This window comes from Bos grunniens, chromosome 11 (genome assembly GCF_055505025.1).
Source record: "Bos grunniens cultivar Pamir isolate PY7600 chromosome 11, Bosgru_T2T1.0, whole genome shotgun sequence".
In the NCBI taxonomy this organism is placed as follows: Eukaryota; Metazoa; Chordata; class Mammalia; order Artiodactyla; family Bovidae; genus Bos; species Bos grunniens.
Window position 1 is genome coordinate 105,155,590 of NC_141175.1, and position 14,480 is coordinate 105,170,069.

The 14,480-nt window shown below is 49.4% G+C and overlaps 1 long non-coding RNA gene across 1 annotated transcript; it reads right to left on the reverse strand.

The window, feature by feature from the left end:
* Nucleotides 1–6,689: 6,689 nt before the first annotated feature.
* Nucleotides 6,690–14,430, reverse strand: LOC147363770 (uncharacterized). Its single transcript, XR_015137422.1, has 3 exons — nucleotides 13,853–14,430; nucleotides 12,593–12,644; nucleotides 6,690–8,415 (listed from the first exon to the last, which is right to left on the reverse strand). It is a non-coding gene; the product is annotated as an uncharacterized LOC147363770 (long non-coding RNA).
* Nucleotides 14,431–14,480: the final 50 nt, after the last annotated feature.

Genomic DNA, 14,480 nt, shown 5'->3' on the forward strand with positions numbered 1-14,480 from the left:
GGAATTTGTTGGTTCCATAACTGAAAGGTTAGGTGGCTGGTGACTGTGTGTATGTTAGTCGCTCAGTCGTGTCCGACTCTGCAACCCCGTAGACTGTAGTCTGCCAGGGATCCTCCAGACAAGAATACTGGAGTGGGTTGCCATTTCCTTCTCCAGGGGATCTTCCCGACCCAGGGATTGAACCTGGGTCTCCTGCACTGCAGGCAGGTTCTTTACCATCTGAGCCAGCAGGACTGGTGGCAAGGGGCCTCAGAAAATGACGTGGAGGCGTGGTTGCTCTCCATGCCTCTGCTCCGTGCGTGGGCTCAGGCAGTCTCCCTCCAACGACAGTGAAGACGGCAGCCGCAGGTGCACACTAACCTCTTTTTGAAAGACCAGGATGAGTCTCTTGCCCAGCCGAGATCATGGCCCTTCCCCTGCACTGTGGCTGAGGGTCTGGAGCTCTAGCCTATGGTCCAGATGGGGATGGCGACATTTGGGATCTTGGGTTCAGCAATGGCACTACAGTGTTGGTTGGGATGTATGAGGCCTACACCAGTGAAGAGACCCTTTGCCGGCACTGGCCTACACAATGGAGATGAAATGCCTGGAATCGCCCCCGCCCCCTGGCCCCCAGCCCTCCTGACTGGGACACTGCGTCACGTGAAAACCGGCCAGCTCTGCTCTCTTGCAGAAGTTCTGTGTGTCCCATCTTCGAACAGGGCTGAGCCTTGAAATCAGGCTGGCCCACACTCAAACTGGCCAACGGCCTGGATCACCCTGGCTCGTTCTCAGGAATTGTTATTTTTCCTTCTCTCTGATGCTCTGCCCTTTTCTTTCACCTTCATTCCTGGGTCCACCTGGCTTCTGACTTTCCCAACTTTGTTCTTATCTACTTTGAGCTCAGTGCTCTGCTTGAGTAGTGCCTGGCACCCCTGAAGACACACACAGCCTGCGTGCATCCAGCTGTTTGGGGAAACCACCTACCTCACCCCAGTCCCACTGCTAATCAGCCCAGTGGGGTGGGGAGGGAGCAGGCTCCAGGGCACAGGCAGGGGCTGACACCAGAGCTCCTGAAATGCCATTCTGAAGGAATGATGCCTTCTTTGACACATGTTCAACAGCTAATACCCATGTCTGTATGGTGGGTTTCCATCCCCTAATGTGGGACCTACGTATTTCAGAAAGATGATGAGAAATTGGAGAGAGTCAAGGTAAGCATTCTACATGGATGAAAGACTAGGAGAAAAATAAACATCTCTAGAGAAAAGGATGCAATAACAATCTGAAATGTGTGAGGAGATAGTTACCAATGAGATGTGTGACCTTTGGTACTTCCTCGGCAGTCCAGTGGTTAAGTCTTTGCCTTCTACTGCAGGGGGCGCAGGTTCCATCCCTGGTCAGGGAACTAAGACTCACATGCCACATCTTGTAGCCAATTAAAAAAAAAAAAGATGTGGGACCTTAAAAGGGTTTCCCTGGTGGCTCAGACAGTTTAAGAATCTGTTTGCAGTGCCAGAGACCTGGGGTTTGATCCCTAGGTCAGGAAGATCCCCTGGAGGAGGGAAAGGCAACCTACGCCAGTATTCTTGCCTGGAGAAGTCCATGGACAGATCCTGGTGGGCTACAGTCCATGGGGTCGCACAGAGTCAGCACTGCCCTCTGGGACTCAGTTTCCTTATCTATAAATGAGGAGCAGAACTGAATAACTTTAATGTTCTTGTCATCCTAATCTCCAGCTTCCTCAGAAGGAGGTGCCACCTTCTATATCCACTCTGGGGGAAGCAAGACAGAATGACTTTGAATGTACTTTTTAAAAAAGCATGTACATTTAAAAAAATGTACATTAAAAAAAAAACTGTTTTGAAAAAAAATGTGTACTTGCTGAAAAGTTGCAAGGATGGGACGGAATTCGCATATACCTTTCAGCTAGATGTACCAAATGGCAACATTCTTGTCACATTTAATTTTTATTAAGATAAAATTCACACACCTGACCTCCCAGGTAGCCCAGTGATAAAGAATCCACCTGCCAGTGCAGGAGATGCAAGAGACATGGGTTCAGTCCCTGGGTCGGAGAGATCCCCTGGAGAAGGGGATGGCAACCCACTCCAGTATTCTTGCCTGGAGAATCCCATGGACAGAGGAGCCTGGTGGGCTACAGTCTGTGGAGTCGCAAAGAGTCAGACACGACTGAAGTGACTTAAATGGCAACATAATTCACGTACCGTGAAATGCACCCTTGTGACGTATAATTCAGTACTTTTTAATATATTCACAAGGTTATGCAATCATCACCACTACTTCCAGAACATTTTTATCACACCCCCCCCCCCCAAAGAAACCTGTGGCTATCAGCAGTCACTTCCCATTCCTGTCCCTGCCCCAGCCCTTTACAACCACTAATCTATTTTCTGTCTCAATGGATTTGCCTGTTCTGGACATTTAGTGTAAATGGACTGTGTGTCCTTTTGTATCTGGTTGGGAAGATCCCCTGGAGAAGGAAACGGCAACCCACTTCAGTATGCTTGTCTGGAAAATCCCATGGATGGAGGGACCTGGCCGGCTACAGTCCATGGGGTTGCAAAGAGTTGGACACGACTGAGCAACTTCACTCACTGTCTCTATCACTTAGCATAATGCTTTCAAGGGTCATCCATGTTGTAACATATGTCAATCCTTCACTGATTTGTGTGGGGACTATTCCACCATAGTTACGTACCGCCCTTTGTTTATCCATCAATCAGGCAAGTGACACATGTTTCTGTTTTTTGGCTACTGTAAATAATGCTGCCATGAACATTTCTGTCCAAGCCTTGTTGTGAACATGTTCTCAGTCCTCTTGCATACATGCCTAAGAGAGGAACTGCTGGGTCATGGTGACTCTCATGCTTAAGACTTTGAGGAACTGCCAGGCTGTTTTCTAAAGTAGCCACACCATTTCATGTTCCTATCAGCAACATACGAGGTTTCTAATGTCTCCACATTCTCACCAATACTTGTTTTTCCTTCTTCATGTTGAAACATCTTTTCTGATATTACCGAAGTTGAAAAATGACTCAAAATTCAAATTGGTCATGCAAGAAAGGAATTTACTGGCTGAGGACCAGGAAAGTCAAGTAATGCAGTGAATTTGGGGCTCCATGGGTGCTCCCTGGACCACCTTTGTCTCTCTCAGCCCCACTCATTTCCCAGCCAGGCTCTTCCCTGATGGTGATACAGGGACCGGCTAGCTTCAGACTTTCCTCCGAGCACCAGGTCCAGCTAAAGACACAGCGAACTTTTCTTTCCTGCCGTTTCCAAATACCTCAGGGTTTACGCTTCAGGACCCAGGGTTCACACTCCTGGCCAGGAGGATTGGATGACCTGACTGGCTTGGTCGAGGGTCACTCGTCAAGCCCTGATCCTGGGAATAGGATCATATGGATGAAAGGAAGGAGGGGTAGGGAGGGATGGTTCCATGAAAAGGAAACCAAAGTATTTCACTAAGAGAAGGTGGGATGGAGGCTGAGCAGCTGAGACACGGTGGTTCCCAGAAATGGAGAGGATGCTGAACTGGTGAATCTACATGCTGAACTTTCCCTCCCCTGCAGGGTCAGGCTCCGTTCCCCAGCACCCCTGAGGGACCCTTGTCCAAAATCCCCTTGAGCACCCTCATGACATGGCCTTGTCATTGTTTGTTTCCATGTCTGCCTCAAGCTTTTCACTTTATTCATCTTTGTTTCCCCAGTTGATCTCCAGTGTCTTCTCTGAGATCTTCTCAGCTGAGAAGGGAAGGGAAACCCAAGTGATGGAAGGTCATTCTAGAGTTCCAACAAAAAAGTGCAGTGGGAATTCAGAGAAGGGCAAGATGATGGGGTCAGGAAAGCTATACTAAGGTGTCTCTGTGGGTCTAAGAAATAAAGGAGTGGCCAACAGAGGCCAAAATATCTCCTTTATTACTGGCAGAGAGGCTGAGTTGGAGGATATGGTTTTAGGTTTGTTCGCTAAGTCGGCTGTTACTACAGATCCCATAATGAGGCTGACTAACCCACTCAGAAAGTTATGACCAACCTAGATAGCATATTCAAAAGCAGAGACATTACTTTGCCAACAAAGGTTCGTCTAGTCACGGCTATGGTTTTTCCTGTGGTCATGTATGGATGTGAGAGTTGGACTGTGAAGAAGGCTGAGCGCTGAAGAATTGATGCTTTTGAACTGTGGTGTTGGAGAAGACTCTTGAGAGTCCCCTGGACTGCAAGGAGATCCAACCAGTCCATCCTAAAGGAGATCAGTCCTGGGTGTTCTTTGGAAGGAATGATGCTAAAGCTGAAACTCCAGTACTTTGGCCACTTCATGCAAAGAGTTGACTCATTGGAAAAGATTCTGATGCTGGGAGGGATTGAGGGCAGGAGGAGAAGGGGACGACAGAGGATGAGATGGCTGGATGGCATCACTGAGTTGATGGACGTGAGTCTCAGTGAACTCCGGGAGTTGGTGATGGACGGGGAGGCCTGGCGTGCTGCGATTCATGGGGTCGCAAAGAGTCGGACATGACTGAGCGACTGATCTGATCTGATCTGATCTGAACCCACTCAGTCACGGCGACAGGAGACCGAGAGAAAGCCTGCCTGGCCCTTGAGCTCTAGAGGGTAGAGCTACATCAGCAAGAGCAACGGGGTGCTATACCATGCAGGCAGCTCACTGCCAAGACCAAGGAGGGGTGGAGCTGCCCGATGCATGGCCAGTGCCCCTCTTTACCCCACACCTCCACCAGAACGGGCAGCTTTACAGACTTTGAAAACTTGTCATTAGTTTTTTGGCTGTGCTGTGCAGCCTGTGAGATCTTAGTTCTCTGCTGCTAAGCTGCTAAGTCACTTCAGTTGTGTCCGACCCTGTGCGACCCCATAGACAGCAGCCCACCAGGCTCCCCCGTCCCTGGGATTCTCCAGGCAAGAACACTGGAGTGGGTTGCCATGTCCTTCTCCAATGCATGAAAGTGAAAAGTCAAAGTGAAGTCATTCAGTCGTGCCCAACTCTTAGTGACCTCATGGACTGCAGCCTACCAGGCTCCTCCATCCTTGGGATTTCCCAGGCAAGAGTACTGGAGTGGAGTGCCATTGCCTTCTCTGGTTAGTTCCCTGACTAGGGATCAGACTTACCCCCCTGCATTGGAAGGTCGGAGTCTTAACCACTGGACTGCCAGGGAAGTCCTCAGAATTGAAAGTAAAAAAGGGGTAGAGACAGGACAGGAGTATGACCCCTCGTGGAGTTCCTTGCACATGGAAGGAAACAGGTAAGGTTTCCTAAGGTGGAAATGGCCTTACGGAAGGTGGTACTTAAGATGATCTACTGGGTTCCAAGCAGGAGGCACTGAAGAGGCTTCAGGCCAACACTCTTAGCTGCAGTTTCTTTCTTTCACATGTATTTCTTTGGTTGCACCAGGCCCTCGCTGCAGCACGCAGGATCTTTAACTGTGGCATGCAGACTCGCAGTTGCAGCATGTGGGCTCTAGTTCCCGACCAGGGAGCAAACCCGGGGCCCCCTGCACTGGGAGGGGGCAATCTTAGCCACTGGACCACCAGGGAAGTTAAGATGCAGTTTCTAGTCACCGCTCTGTCTCATGGTCCTAAATGACTGCTCTCCTGCTTGCCTTCCAGCTGGGCTCCTCGGGTCTTGACTTGCCCGCACAGTTGTGCATCTCTGGTCCTGTCCCAGCCTACAATGCAATGAGCAGTCCGTTCCCAGGTGCAGCGGCCCCTGTAGTTGGGTTTCTTCCCGCTGTGACCTGGGCCAGGCTGAAGATGCGGGCAACCTGAGCTGAGCCAGAAACGCACTGGTTGCTAGGAGGGAAGGCCTAGCAGTAGGAGTCATGTGCCACTTCACGCCCTGGGCTCCAGGCCCTCCACTGTCCAGCTGGGAAAAGGGGAACAGTTCTTGCCTCCACGAGGCAGGGAGCGCTTGCTCCAAAGGCAGGCTTCCTGGAGGTTGCCTGAACATGGTACTCATCAGGGATTTTGATGTGCTTCTGGGACGAGTTGATCCGAGATGTCTTTGGTCTTGCAGTACATGTGCAGCCCATCTTGATGACACAAAGAGATGCTTTCATGCACTGCTTCTAGGTTATGAATTAGGGGGAAATTGCCTGCTCTGAAGAGATTTCACATACTGATGAATAAGTGGGTGAATACTGCAAACTCTTCCCATTCTAAACAATAGATGAATAGAGCTTTGGGTTGCGTATCATTTTGAAGGGAAAGAAGGTAATTACTGCTATCTTTTGGCCTGACAGTTGGAGCCCAGGGGTTGCATCAGATTCAAGCAGATTAATTTCCAAGTTCTTGGGGAAAAGGGACTAAAGCATAGGCATCAAAGCTAACCCTCAGAACTTCCCTGGTGGTGCAGTGGCTAAGACTCCGAGTTCCAATGCAGGGGGCCTGGGCTCCATGCCTAGTCATGGAACTAGATCCTATATGATACAATTAAGAGATCCTGCATGCTGCCATGAAGACCCATGATCCTGCATGCTACAACTGAGACCCGGCACAGCCAAAAAAAAAAAAAAGCTAACTCTAGATATGCAAATGATACCACTCTAATGGCAGAAAGCGAAGAGGAACTAAGAGCCTCTTGATGAGGGTGAAAGAGGACAGTGAAAAATCTGGCTTAAAACTCAACATTCAAAAAACTAAGATCGTGGCATCTGGTCCCATCACCGCATGGCAAACAGATGAGGGGAAAGTGACAGATTTTATTTTCTTGGGCTCCAAAATCACTGCAGAGGTTGACTGCAGCCATGAAATTAAAAGATGCTTGCTCCTTGGAAGAAAAGCTATGACAAACCTGGACAGCATAATAAAAAGCAGAGACATCACTTTGGGACAAAAGTCCTTCTAGTCAAAGTTATGGTTTTTCCAGTAGTCATGTAAAGATATGAGAGTTGGACCATAAAGAAGGCTGCGTGCCGAAGAAGTGATGCTTTCCAATTGTGGTGCTGGAGAAGACTCTTGAGAGTCCCTTGGACAGCAAGGAGATCAAACCAGTCCATCCTAAAGGAAATAAACCCTGAATATTCATTGGAAGGACTGATGATGAAGCTGAAGCTCCAATCCTTTGACCACCTGATGCGAAGAGCTGACTCATTTGAAAAGACCCCGATGCTGGGAAAGATTGAGGGCAGGAGGAGAAGGGGACGACAAAGGATGAGATGGTTGGATGGCATCACCGACTCAATGGTCATGAGTTTGGGTAAACTCCAGGAGTTGGTGATGGACAGGGAGGCCTGGTGTGTTGCAGTTCATGGGGTCGCAAAGAGTCAGACACGACTTAGTGACTGAACAACAACAACCCTAATTCACTTAGAGTGGGTCCATTTAACCTTCAGGAATGCCTATCCTCAGGTGTAATGCTGTAACTAAATTCTACACACACCATCACTAAGCCAATAAATAGGTGCTTTCTGTCTATCTGCCACATCCTGAAACTAGGATGATGCCCAGTTTAGGACCTGAAACCTGCAGGCCCTAAGGAAGCACAGAACAGGGGGTAAGGGCGTGTGCTAAGGGACAGCACGGAGGGACCGCTGGATGGGCGTTTCAGCGCCCCGACCAGGCAGAGAGAGCGCCCACGACCTAACTCCCCATGCCAGCTCTCAGGACGTCCGTGCGTGGTGCGTGCTCAGTTGTCTGACTCTTTTGTGACCCCACAGACTGTAGCCCACCAGGCTCCTCTGCCCACGGGATTTCCCAGCAAGAATACTGGAGTGGGTTGCCATCACCTTCTCCAGGGGATCTTCCTGACCTAGGGATTGAGCCCACATCTCCTGTGTCTCCTGCATTGGCAGGCGGATTCTATTACCACTTAGCCACCTAGGAAGCCCGCTCTCTGGAGAGGAGTACTCTATTGAGCTCCATGACATAGCCTGATTCAGGCAGGGTTCCCTGGGCAGCAGGCTTCGAGACAGAGACTAGCATGTGGATTGGGAGTTTCATACACAGCTTTTGTCAGGTGGAGAAGGTGGGAGTTCTGAAACTGGGATCACCTTTTTTTTCTCTTTTTGGCCACACCCACAGCTTGTAGGATCATAGTTCCTTGACCCAGGGATCAAACCTGTGACCCCTGCAATAGAAGTGCGGATTCTTAACCACTGGACCTCCAGGGAAGTCCTGGGATGGCTTTTTGAGTTGTCCTGAGTTGGGGTGAGGGGCCCAGGCCTTTAGATTCCAGCTTCAGCCAGTCATTTGATGCATGCTATCCCCAGGGTGGAGGTTGTGACTTTGGGTGAAGTTCTCCTTTCACTTGAGGGGAATTCCTGGAGAGGGCTGATAACTGGGGCCTAGAAGCCAGCCCCTTCTCAGCAGCAAGCGGCAGAAGACCTTCCCCCGTGAAGGGCAACCCGGGTCGCGTGTCCTCGTGTCTGCTGCTCCTCATGCCTCTCAGGCCCATTTTGTGTAAGTTCTGGGAGCAGAAACGGATGGTTAATGGGACGAACCACAGCCCCCACCCCTGCAGCTGAGCTTGAGGCCCCAGCTAATACTCATCGTCTCCCTCCCCTACTCCCCATTTTCTGTTCTCACTGGCAGGAAGCACCTCTGCTGAGCTCCTGGTCACCATGCCCGTTCTAGGCCACGGCTGCTGCACTTGCCTATTTAGCATTGCTGTCAGGATGGTGACTGCTGCTTCTTGCCTGCTGGTCCTTTGGCTCAAAGTGCCTGGTGCCAACTGTGAATGAGTTCCATGGGACTTTTGCTGTATCTCCTGATGGAAATACTTCCTCTTTGGGAAACAGGACCTCAAAATCCTCAAAGTTCAGAGTTCTGGTGACATAAATACCCAAATGGAATAATGAGACTAATGGGAAATGGAGCCACTCCTGCTTCGACCCCTTGGTTCCTGAACCTCTCTATCCTTCCTGTTGGGACACAGCGCCATGCTGACTGACTGACAGAGTGCAAACTATGTCCTGGAAGGTGCTGCTCCATCCTTAGTTTGCAGCATCTCTGTGCTGGCACCCAGCTATGCCCTCACAGGCTACTCCTTCTCTCTGTTCAGGCTGGTGTCTTTTGGGTGGTATAGAATGTGGTAGGGCCAGTGGATTCCATGGTCATGTGTCACTGTCACATACCTCCTTGGCTGTGCAGTGGGTCCTTTGGTCTTGATTTGATGATATGTGGGACCTGTGACAATGTGTCAGACACTCCGTAAACACTCAAGACAGCAGTGCTGGCTGACACCTGGCAGGCAAAAAAGGCCAACCATACCCAGAACACAGCAACTCCAATCAAAATCAATTGCTGCCCGTTCCCAGGATGGAAGTTATCTATTGTAGTCAACTTGGCATCAAGCAGCTGACTGTGTTCTATGAGGAATACTGATTCTAGGGGCTCGGCATTGATTTCGTTGCTGGTAGACTGGACGTTCAGCAATGGCAGGAACTTTATCAGCCTTTGTGAATGGGAGCCCATGTTCTTGGGTCCACATGTTGCTCCCATCCCTGCCACTGTGGCTACTCCATTCATTGCCAGTACGAGGTGGTCACAGCATCCGGCTGATATCGATTGGTGAGTCATTCTTTCTATTTGGCTATTTACTGCCTCTTGCACAGTAGGTGCCCTCTGCTGGGCATCTGCTCATTTCTTGCCCAAACACATAATCCAACCGCATGCCTGTATCCAACACCTCCTTGTCCTTGGTCTTCTCTCTCCTCCCGGGCTCCTGTGCAACCAGCCAAGCCACGCTAGTACCATCAGTTCAGTTCAGTTCAGTCGCTCGGTCCTGTCTGACTCTTTGCGACCCCATGGACTACACAGCATGCCAGGCTTCCCTGTCCTTCACCAACTCCCGGAGCTTACTCAAACTCATGTCCATCGGGTTGGTGATGCCATCCAACCATCTCATCCTCTGTTGTCCCATTCCCCTCCTGTCTTCAATCTTTTCCAGCTTCAGGATCTTTTCCAATGAGTCAGTCCTTCACATCAGGTGGCCAAAGTACTGGAGCTTCAGCTTCAACATCAGTCCTTCCAATGAATATTCAGGACTGATTTTCTTTAGGATCGACTGGTTTGATCTCCTTGCAGTACAAGGCACTCTCAAGAGTCTTCTCCAACACCACAGTTCAAAAGCATCAATTCTTTGGTTCTCAGCTTTCTTTATAGTCTGGCTCTCACATCCATACATGACTACTGGAAAAACCACAGCTTTGACTAGACAGACCTCCATTGGCAAAGCAATGTCTCTGCTTTTTAATATGCTGTCTAGGTTGGTCATAGCTTTTCTTCCAAGGAGCATCTTTTAATTTCATGGCTGCAGTCACCCTCTGCAGTGATTTTGGAGCCCAAGAAAATAAAGTCTGTCACTGTTTCCATTGTTTCCCCATCTATTTGCTATGATCTTCATTTTATGAATGTTGAATTTTAAGCCAGCTTTTTCACTCTCCTCTTTCACTTTCATCAAGAGGCTCTTTAGTTCTTCTTTGCTTTCTGACATAAGGGTGGTGTCTTCTGCATAGCTGAGGTTATTGCTACTGCCTTAAATCCATATATATTCCAACCTTGCCTACATTTCTGTTTACACCAAGTGTGAGAGGAATTATTCACTGGGACAATTTCCCTTGGCACCATCTTTCAAGATCACCCTAGGGTGGGGCTGTAGTGCAGCTGCGGTTCTTTTTCAGCTTGCACCCACACACCACTTTGACCTTTGTAAAAAGCAAAGTGTCATAAGCAAATCAAGCTTTTTTTTTTTTGCCACATCAAGTGGCATGTGGAACTTCCTGGACCAGGGATCAAACCTGCACTCCCTGCAGTGGAAGCATAGAGTCTTAACCCCTGTACTACCAGAGAAGTCCAAGCTTTGCTTTTTTTCCTCCTTGGCCAGATGGTCATAAAGAGACTCCACCTTCTATGCAGCCATAGGCAGGGCTGAGGGAGAGGCATCAATGTGTACCAGGAAAGAGAATGTGTAGGTGAAAGGATGCTCACGTCCCAGATATCAGGAGAGTCCTTGGGATGGCCGCCAAGGGTGGGTTTTTGGCTTCGTGCAGGCAAGAATTCAAGATCAAATCATAGTAAAGTGAAAGCAGGTTTGTTCAGGGAGATACTCCATAGACAAGAGGGTGGGCCATCTCAGGTGAGAGGCCCTGAAATATGGGGGGGCGGTTTATGGGCTGGGTAATTTCATAGGCTAATGAGGTGGGAGGATTATTCCTACTATTTCTGGAGAGGGGCCCCAGAATTGGGTCACCACCCACTTTCTGGTCTTCTGTGCTGGGCCTTGGAGCTGTCATGGCACTTACGGGTGTGTCATGTAGCTGATGTATTAGGAGCGTATACTGAGGCTCAAGTGGAAGTCGACTTGTCTGCTGTGTTGGATCTAGTCAGTTCTAACCAGTTTATGTTGTGTCCTCAACGGCTATGCCGCTCTTTGGAAGGCTGTACCCTGCATCTTCCTGTTTTCAGTGCATAAATGCTAGGTGACACGGACGTCCAGGGCATCTGTTTGTGTGGCTTACTGTGCCCCTGGCCTCTCATCCCAATTCTGCATGCACCACTTACTATGGATTATTATGCCTACTCAGCTTTATGTTTTAGTGGGTCTAATAGGCAGAACCTAACTTATATAAGACAAGCTAATGATTAAGAATTTTGGATCAAGTCAAAATTATACAAAGGGAATACGTTTTTTCAATGTTGTTCTGAGAATACACAAGCAAAACAAAGTTTGCTGATGGACTGGAAGAGAGGTTAGGCTAGAGAGTACTGTTAGGGTCTGAACAACAAAGTGGTAGAGAAGATGGTAGAGAAGAAATGGATTTTGAAACTTCTGAAGCTGAATGGATAGGTAGGTACAGCAATGGAGACAGCAAGCATGTTCAGGTCGTCCTTTTAATGCCAAAATCTTGGCTCTCTGTGCACCAAGACCAAACAGAAATACGGAGAAAGAGTTATGGGGAGGAGAAGGAAAAGTGGCTTTATTGCTTTGCCAGGCAAAGGGGGAACACAGTAGGCTAGCCCTTCAAGAACTGTGCTCCCCTCCCTGGTGAACAGGGAGAGCTTATACAGTCAGGCAGGGCATGTGATCGGGATCTAACCCTAACCCATCCTTCTGGGAAGTTTCAAAAAGGGCGAGGTTGTTGACAAATTAGGGTCTGTGCTAGGAAAGATTGAAGGCAAAAGGAGAAGAGGGTGGCAGAGGATGAGATGGTCAGATAGCATCCCTGACTCATTGGGCATGAATTTGAGCAAACTCGGGGACATAGTGAAGGACAGGGAAGCCTGGCACGGTGCAGTCCACATGGGGTTATAAAGAGTCGGACTTAGCAACTGAACACAACACAAGGTCATAGGTGGTCTAGTGTGCTAATCTTGCTGAATCTCTCTGGTCCCTTTAATTTAGCCCCAGGTCCTTTTGTGACTGCTCCTCCCTTGATTAGCAAGTCTTTTGCCCTTTGGGCTTCCCTGGTGGCTCAGACAGTAAAGCATCTGCCTGCAATGCGGGAGACCTGGGTTCGATTCCTGGGTCGGGAAGATCCCCTGAAGAAGGAAATGGCAATCCACTCCAGCACTCTTGCCTGGAAAATCCCATGGACGGAGGAGGCCGATAGGCTACAGTCCGTGGGGTTGCAAAGCCTACTCACCCGGGAGCCCCACAGGGTCCAGCTTGGCATCACTTTCAAAAACAAACCACAGCTGCAAAAGGAAGGAGAGGGGTGGTGTCTGAAAAAAGGAAGAGTTCAGGTCTCCTTCTTCACAGTGAACTTGACAGTGTTTATGTACCGGGCAGAAAGAGGCAACAAAGGAGGGAAAATGGCTGGATCGGAGCTGCGCAGCTGGCGTTGCTGAGAACTCATTTTGGTAAACAGAAAACAGGAAAAAAAAAAAAAAAAAACCCAAAAAAGAACAAAAGCAGAAGCCCTAAGCTCCTTAAAATCAAAGGAAGCCGGAGAGAAGGAAAATCCAACCTTTCCCCCTTTGTTGGACTGCTTCTGTGCTTGCCCAGCTTCCAAACAGAAGAGCACGGAGTCAGCAACAGAGACATCATTGGTTTAATGGACGGGGGAGCTTACACGTCTGAAGCAAGGTTCTGAAGCGACACCCCACCCTGTGAAGTGCAGGGCAGACAGGACATGGTGGCAGGCTTGGCTGTCGCAGGGAAGGGGAGATGGCCAGTTGTAGGGGAACTGATTTCAGGTGGGCTCATTAGTTACCAGGGAAAACAGCAAAGGGACATGCCGTTCACCACCCCTTTGATAAGCTATCACTAGCTGGGGCCTGGGGCAAGTACCTAGGAGGTGTGTAGCAAGGTCAATCATGTGAGTAGGGTGTAGGTGAAGCAGGTACAGGTCTCGCAGAGCATGCACAGAGAGGTCAACCACCATCCTGAGTGGCCTGACCATACACCCTCACATCCGCTTCCAGCTATCCTACCACCAGTGAGAAAAGCTTGGCTCCACAAAGCATCAAATACCATTTTCTATTATATACCCATTTCTCCTTATTTCAAAGGAAAATAAACATCCCCAGAGTCAAAGCAGACAGTCTGGATAGATCTAAATTTCAGCTCCCAGTAAAGCAATTTTTTTCTTTTTGGAGAAATATCTTTTATTAAGACCAGATAAAACTGCTCATGTAGGTACATTAAGTGTAAAATTTCTAAATGCACTCACTGCCTTGGAATGAGCAGTTTCTCACATGAAGACTTCCTTTTACAGTACTGTAACATATAAGCTTAATATAAGTTTAAAAAATAAAACAATTTCGTGTAGGTTTTCCTACTGGACATCCAGCCCTTTCGTTTTAACGAGGTTGTGCACAGAATAGTCATTAAATACTCTTCAAGATCATTTAGCCAGGCTGTTCTTGGATAGTGCCAAGTAGGTTTTAGGAAACTTGTTTACCTTCTCACGCTGTCACCTTCGGGTCAAAGGCAGAAGGACAGCTACTAAGCGACCAGGGCCATCTGCCCCAGATAACTCCATTCTGCTGCCCTTTTACGAAAGGGCTACCGCATTTCCACATTGAGGTGGGTCACCTGCCCAAGCAGCTCTCTTGACCGTGTCCTAGGCTCTAAGGATGTCCCGCTGGCCCGCTCTCGGTCGAGGTGTCGCAGAGAGAGGGTCGGTGCTCAGGGGTCTTGGCTCGTACAGCGCTTCCGGGAAAGCTAGCGGGGAGGCCGAGGAAGGCTCGGCAGGGTCTCCATCCACCAAAGGCATCTACGCTGTCCCGCCCCCAGTCCCCAATCTGGATATCCCCAGCGCCTCGCGGACGCAAAGCCAAGATCCCACCCTCATCCTCGACTCAAATTAGAGGCGACGATCACAAGCCTCTTAAAACAATCGAGAGGGCACTGAGCCGGGTTCTAAGGCACCTGGCCACCGACCCTAGCGGGGCGGGGTCGGGCGGCCGGAAGATGGCGGTGGCGGCGGGGTCCGCCGGTCACTCTCCGAGCCGCCCTTGACTAGTTCTCGCCGCCGCGCCACCTACCTTGCTAGCGAGGGTTCCAGGCTCGCCGCGCGAGGGGGCAGT